Raw genomic sequence first — 7,174 nt, forward strand, 5'->3', positions numbered from 1 at the left:
TGAAAAACGATTTAAAGCTTGCTTGCAATATTGATTGCGAAGCATATGCTTTATACTTGAGCAGCATTAATAGTCATGAAGAAAATTTTGTGTCTCAGCCTTTCGCTAGTCACTATAAATTGTTTCAAATTAGGTAAGCTATGTTTTATTGATTAATGCAGCTGGTTAACATCGGGGCGCTACCGCGCGCCTTGATTAATTCAGATTTGTATAAGATCATGTAAAATATTATTAACTATCAACTAATAGCTTGATATAAAATGTTTATGCTGTTCAGAAAAAGACGGCACATCAAAAAGTGGTATTATCGGAGGAGAATTCACGTAACAAATACGGTGCCATATTTGGTACTCATGAAATTATCATAATTATTTTTGTTTATGACTTTTTATTGTACTGAAAACTTAATTACAGGCTCAAATTCTTTGAAATAAAATTTAAGGTTGTGGGGAAGCGATTCTCTCTGAATATTGGGTCGTTATACTGCTGCTCATTGCGTGAAATGAGTAATTTTTCATGAAGCGGTATTGATTAATCAGCATTGACAGGAAAATACCTGCTTATTAAATTATAAACGGTTCACGCAGGTATAATGGGGAGTACACCGTTATTACCGGATCAAGTGCTCGTGAAGTAGGAGAACAACATTACAGAGTCGAAAAAGTTATTATTCACTTAGATTTCGATAACATAACGCTCGATAACGACATCGCTTTGATTCAGGTTGAGTATAATAACGATTCTATCAGGCCATAAGCGGCTTATTTAAAAATAAATATCTACTGGAATATCCACTGAAGATTTATACTATAATTAACGTGCTGCATACATTATAGCTCGAAGAATCCATCAAGTTTAATGAACTACAAATATAATAGAGTTCTAAAGGTCTACGATAAGGTATACATCGCTGGATACGGAAAAAAAGGCGTAAGTTCACATACAACTATGTAATCTATACAGGTTCGGTTGGACAGGCGTGAACGTATTTCAATTTCTACAAGAACGGAAGCTAAAATCTTCGCAATTAAAGGCTGCCGTTGTTCCGATATGTTCGAAGAAGAATATTTCATATATTAGAGAGTCAGAAATTACAGATAACATGTTCTGTGCTGGTGCGAAAGGAGACAACACATGCCAGGGCGACTCAGGAGGTCCAGCCGTCATTAATAACAGACTAGTTGGAATCGTATCTTGGGGTCTAGTCTTCGGATCGCTAAGGACTCTTGGCGTTTACACCTAAGTTCCTAATTATCGCCAGTGGATCGCGGAACACACGAAGCTCGAAATTGGATATTAAGAAGACTATTCATAAGGCATGTCTATATCGGACGAAATAAATCCAAAAAAGCTCTATCATTAAAAATGCTTCTCTCAGCGTATATTATAGCCAGCAGCAGCAGCAGCGCAGTGAACCGCTCGATTCAGCTCGTTAAGTGCACAGCTATCGGCGTATAAACCTTCCCGCGCGCGCACGTGAAAAGGAAAGCCCCATAAAAGTATTACGAAGCGAGCTTGATTACGCGCCTTCTTTACGGTTCCCAAACACGCGCTCCCGTCGCACTAAACAAGCAGCAGCAGCGCCCCCGCGCGGCTGACTAGCGAAAATCGTTTAGGCCAGCATGACGCTGCAGCTGCATCGCGGACACGAGAAAGTTTATTACATCGCCGGCGCGAGTTTGTTTTAGTTCGAGCTATAGCTGCACAGTCTGTCGTCTACATATAGTTGACGGTTTATTATAGAGCCGCTGTATGCTTTTTTGCCCCCGCGACGTCGGGGGGGGGGGGGGCTTGATTGATCGACGAGTGGCGCGCGGCCTAATGAATCTTTTGCGCCTCTGTTTGCGATGTAATTTTTTTCGCGCTGCAGGTGTTGATAGTGTGAATTTTTCAGCGAGATAATCGTCCGATATGCCGCTTGCTTTGATAATCGATCGATACGATCTGCACCGAATGTATATTTGAAAACGGAAGGAAGAGATGGAAAAAAGAAATGCAGCGACGCGAGCGATCGATATAGACTATATTATTCCTCGCACGGAAGCAACAAAGCTCAACCCCATCAACCGGTAGCTCATTCATATTTGACGAGGACAGCTGAGGCGGGCTGAACTCGGGTCGTCATCGCAAACTTCCGCCGCGAAAAAAAAAATGCGCTCCACAATTAATATACCGTCCACTCTATTCCAGCGAGCAAACAAAAAGAACGTCGCCGCAGTGTAAATATGGCTCGGCGGCGGTATAATTTCCGCGGGTGGTATCCGCGCGCGATCAAATTGCGCCGACGGACACCTTTCCCTTGCTGTTTTGCGCTAGCTGCGCGGATCGAATTCTCTGGATGGTCGCCGCGGCTCTGATGTTTGTTTTGCTTTATGGGGCGGCTCGATTATTATTGCTTCTCGGCGAGTGCACTCGGTTATCGATCGGCGGGCGTTGCTTTATTAATGGGATGCGTTTAGGAGCCTCGTTGGGATGGTATAGTATAACTATATACTTTTGTTAGCGCTGTCTAATTGATAAGGGAGTGCGCGTTACTTTGTTTGATGGGGTGGTTTGACGGCGCAGGAGAATAATTCGATGACCGAGCATTTCTCGTTTTCTTTTGCAATGTTCAAACCCAACAACAGCTCGATAGCGAAGCTCGTAAAATTTCCAAAATACAGAGCGGCGAACCAATCCAATTTTTATCGACGCAAAGGCTCGCCCCCCGACGTCCATCAGCAGCACCGATGCGTTTAGAAGGCGCACACGACTGCTGTTTATATATACTGTCTATATACACATCCCCGCAGCGAGCCGCTCGCGTGCAGTGTACACAATTTGGGCGTATCCTAGACGCAAGTTGTATCAATAACGCGTGACAGCTCCCGGGGCCCGCTTTTTTTCGTGTCATGCATCACGCGCGCGCGCGCAGTACGTATTGTCGACGAGTAACAGATTGCGTAGGGTGAATTAATCATGGGCTTCGCTTTTTAAGGCTCGCGCAGTACGTACAGCAGCCCCTTTAGTAATTTCGATTTTTTATTCATAGGCCCGGGCTCATTATCGCGTGTGCGCGACGAATTCGGCTGGGGGTGTGACTTTTATTCCCTGCAAGAGATCGCGACGACTGAAAACTTGTTTTTAGATTATACTCGGAAAACTCGGGATACGTATGTCTGCTGCTCGTTAATCCCCTTATCAATGTCAGAGAGTTAATCTTGTGACTAACGCTTGTGAAATCGATGTGTTTATATAATTACGACGACGTATCAGATGTGACTATCGTCTGCGGTTAGCCTCGAGTCCGTGAAAAGAAAAAAAGGATATCCAGATATAAATGAGATAGAGATAAGCGAACCGCGGGCGAATGCAGAGGAAAAGCCGGCGCTGTTTGTTTTAATCGATAACTTTCACCTGCGCGCAGCGCGCGTATCAATGCGCTGCGGACAAAACGACGGTAATAATCCCCGGATTGAAAAGCCATTACGATTATGAAAGACTTACAAATCACAGTTCAATTAACGCGCGCAATCCCGACTTTAACTGTAAAACGCTGCCGAGCATAAGCTGATTAGGAGCGAGAGAGAGAGAGAGAGAGAGAAAAAAACGAAAGTACCGGCAAGGACGAAGTCAGCATGACGAGATCAGCGCGCTAGAATGCGCTTTATCCTTTCGGCATTATTTTCCAACCGTAAGCCTCTTTAACTCGGATGAAGAACGGTAAGAGCATCGATCGATTTGAGAACCTTTTCAAAATCGCACCGGTATCTCGCACCTTCTCCGAGAAGCAAGGGAGAAGAGGACCATTAAGGCGACAATACGATGAGGATGACTCGATGACGAGATATCGAAGAGAGCCTATATACAATCTTTCTACGTTTCGCTTTCGCCACGGCTATATTGCCGGACCCGCGCTTTGTCTTTGTCTATGGCGACACTCGACGTCTTCCGTCTGCTCCTCTTTGACTTTTTTTTCTTCTCTCTCTCTCTCTCTCTCGCGTCTCCCGCTTTTGTCTCGCGTACTTTTTGTGCCGTGAGGATGCGGCTTTGTGTGTGCAGAGCGCGCACAGGTTGTTGAGTAAGGTGCAACGCTTTCGTTTTTGCCTTCTCTCTCGGTTTGGAGTAACGGTATCGGCTGCAATGAGTCACATCCGATATGGAGAAATATCGAGCAGTTTTTCGAAATTTTGAAAAAAATACGCGCTTTTGATCGACGATCGTCGATGTTGTATTTTTCCACGAGGCGTGTCGTTATCCTCATTAAAAAGAAACCTAGCCGACGACGTGTAATAACACGGCTGTGTAAGCGCGTGAAAATATCTCCAACGCGACGTCGTCGATTCAATATTCCAAAACAACTATATCCCTTGTTAAACATCCTCATGACAATCATTAAAGTCGCATAGCACGAGACGAGGAAAGCTTCAGCGAGCTAGTAAATCGAGCAAATCAACCGTTCGAGGCAAAAACGTTTCGTAGTCCCGGGGAGACAATTTGTATCCCGCGCGCCGGCTTTCGAGAGACGCGTCTAATGGAGCGTTTTACACGGAGAAAAAGAAACTTCCTGCGGCAGATGGATGGACAGGTAGTGGGTAATAGGCATGTTACACGTGTGCGTGTGCATGCGCGCCGGACACTTTTTGCGCGCGGACGAGGGGGGCTGATGTTCCTATTAGCGAGGCCTTATGGGGAAAGGGTGTACGAGATGTTCTCTCGCGAGAAAACGTGAGAACTGTGATTTTTCCGTAAACTTTTGTTTACTCCGAGGTGGGAGTGATGAAAGTCCCGAGGATTTATTACGAGCTTTAATCGTCCGGTCGAGTCATTAAAGAGGAATCAGAGATGTATAAAACTTGTAATTCCTAACGAGCGTAATTAAATGCGTCGATAAGAACACCAAAGTAGATTCAAGACTAATATGCGCGCATACAACGTTTCCAGTCCCACAGCAATCCTTATAAATTCTCAAAAAATAGCAGCCGGTAACAGGTCCATCCACAATAACAGGGCCATCAGCTCCACGGAAGCGCCACCCGCGTCGTTTCTGGGTCGTCCGCCCACGCAGCCACTCGGCTTCTCTCAGCTCCTTAGAGCGCCGTACTTGTCGCCTCGGTTGGCTCTGCGCGCGCTCTTTTTCATCTCTCACTTTTATGCACCTCGCTTTAGCCGCACGTCCATCCCGGATAGCAGAGTCCGGTTTTACGAGAGCCGTAGAATACGAGACGTCCTCTCTTCGAGTAAGTAGAAGCAGAGAGAAAAATGACGAGAGAGAAACGAAAGAGCGGAAGTAATGATGGAATGACTGCACCGGATGGGAAACTCGGACTCGAGTTTTTTTTTTTTTTTGCTCTCGGGTGAATTTCTCCGATGTGGGATAGTGGAATTTCCATATTCAAATTCATAATCTCTGCGTCACCTATAATTTTTGAAAATTCAGTTATTAAGTATGCACTGGCGGTTATTAAATTAAGTCGGCGAACAAAAAAACGAGGAAACAGGGGGGAAAACGTTTCAGGACGAAAATAAACAGAGGGAAAAAAAGCGCGACGCGAGGGAATCGGATTATTACAGGTGAGTCGCGTGCCTATGGAGTGGAAGCTAGGATTTTCCGAGAAATTAGTTTAATACCGCGAAGAGCGGAAAAGGGGAGAAAAAGAGAGGGAGGGAGAACTTTTTTGCCCGTCGAGCTGATTTGCTTCATCGAACACGAGCGGATGAATTCGTAATGCGTACCGATGCTTATTTCGAGAAATCGCGCGCGAATTCGTCATTTTCCGGGTCAATCCTTTTATCGTAAAAGCGCACACTCGAATGAATTTTCCAACGCGATTCTGCTTCGATTTATCGAAAAAAAGCACTGCGCCGGCGGCGCATCCGTAATAAAGCGTTTCGAATGAAGCTGTAGCCCATTAAGTCCCGGTATTCCGCTCGTCCGCCAATAAAATCCCTCGCTCTATAACCGCGCCGCGGCAGCGACAAAAAAGAGACCAGCATTAACCGACGTACTTACGCTCGAATACTCGCGTGTATAGGTATATACAGGAGAAAGTGATAGCGCGCGAGAGTTTAATGCAATTTGCTTCTAGAATTACCTACGAGGAGTATCCGCCGCTAAGAGAATACGATCGGATTTTGCGTTTTCTCCTCCCTGCGGAGGATTTATAGGCCTCCGGCTTGCAAAACGCGGTCGTAATTGATAACCCATCGCGAGAGAAAAACAATCATAACCTAAAAACGATACAAGCGATATTGGCCGCTGGCCCACATTCCCCCTTGGGAACAGGGTAAGTATAACTATTTTCGCGTATTTTCCTACACCGTCCATACGCCGCGTCTCTCGGGCGTTATTTATAGCAATCTCATGCAGAGAGCTCTCTGTCTCACCTCGAGCTGCACGCCAAAGAGATCCCTCGACTTTCCAGGCCTCGGCGCATCCAAATCTTGCATCTCCTTGCCTCGCTCCACGAGACCCATTTCCGAGCTCTGGAGTCCTGCAGCAACTGAAAAACACACACAGCTCGAGTCAATATCAGGGGAGTGAATATTTTCGGGAGGTTGTATCGAAAATACAAGCTATATGTAGGTATGTATATGCGGAAGTGGGTTATGTTCGTGTCTCGGGCGGAGGGACGCTCGCGTCTGTCAACAAAGCGTCTTCGCGGAAAGTGCGATTGGACCAACATAATGCGATTTTACGACAGTCGTCTCCATGGTGATCATAGATATGTGCACTAATAAACCGGCGTTCACGAATAAGTACCCGGTGCGAACGGCCGCCGCGGCGTCACTGCAAAAAATCCGTTCAACCGCCAAAACGTCGAGTAGACGCGCCCCCTAACGAGCGCGAAGGGCGTCAACCGCTGTTTTCAATTTTTTTTCGGCGCGCTTTACGATTTCTTAAACTTTTTGCGATAGAATATCCCGCTATGCTGCACCGCGGTCAGGTCGTTCAAATTTATGAAAATTAAACGCTCCAAAAACATACGATACTGCGTACAAAAACTCCAGCGCGCAGCAGAGCATTAATTGTCAAAAATTTCCCCACTTTCCTCTCCCCTAAACTTCCCTCCGTGCGCGAGTTTGCATCGCGCACTTCTCTCTCCTCGTCGCTGAGATAAAAGTAAAAAAAGCGGCATTCGCGATCCCGCCGGAGGCGTAGTAAAAAAAAAAAGAAGAAGAAAATAAAAGCCGA

At 45.9% G+C, this 7,174-nt stretch overlaps 1 long non-coding RNA gene across 1 annotated transcript; it reads right to left on the minus strand.

The window, feature by feature from the left end:
* Positions 1 to 368: 368 nt before the first annotated feature.
* Positions 369 to 6,801, minus strand: LOC100678422. The gene is made up of 3 exons (XR_512128.4): positions 6,553 to 6,801; positions 6,367 to 6,482; positions 369 to 5,398 (listed from the first exon to the last, which is right to left on the minus strand). It is a non-coding gene; the product is annotated as an uncharacterized LOC100678422 (long non-coding RNA).
* Between the last annotated feature and the right edge of the window lie 373 nt (positions 6,802 to 7,174).

Source organism: Nasonia vitripennis, chromosome 3 (genome assembly GCF_009193385.2).
Source record: "Nasonia vitripennis strain AsymCx chromosome 3, Nvit_psr_1.1, whole genome shotgun sequence".
NCBI classification, from domain to species: domain Eukaryota; kingdom Metazoa; phylum Arthropoda; class Insecta; order Hymenoptera; family Pteromalidae; genus Nasonia; species Nasonia vitripennis.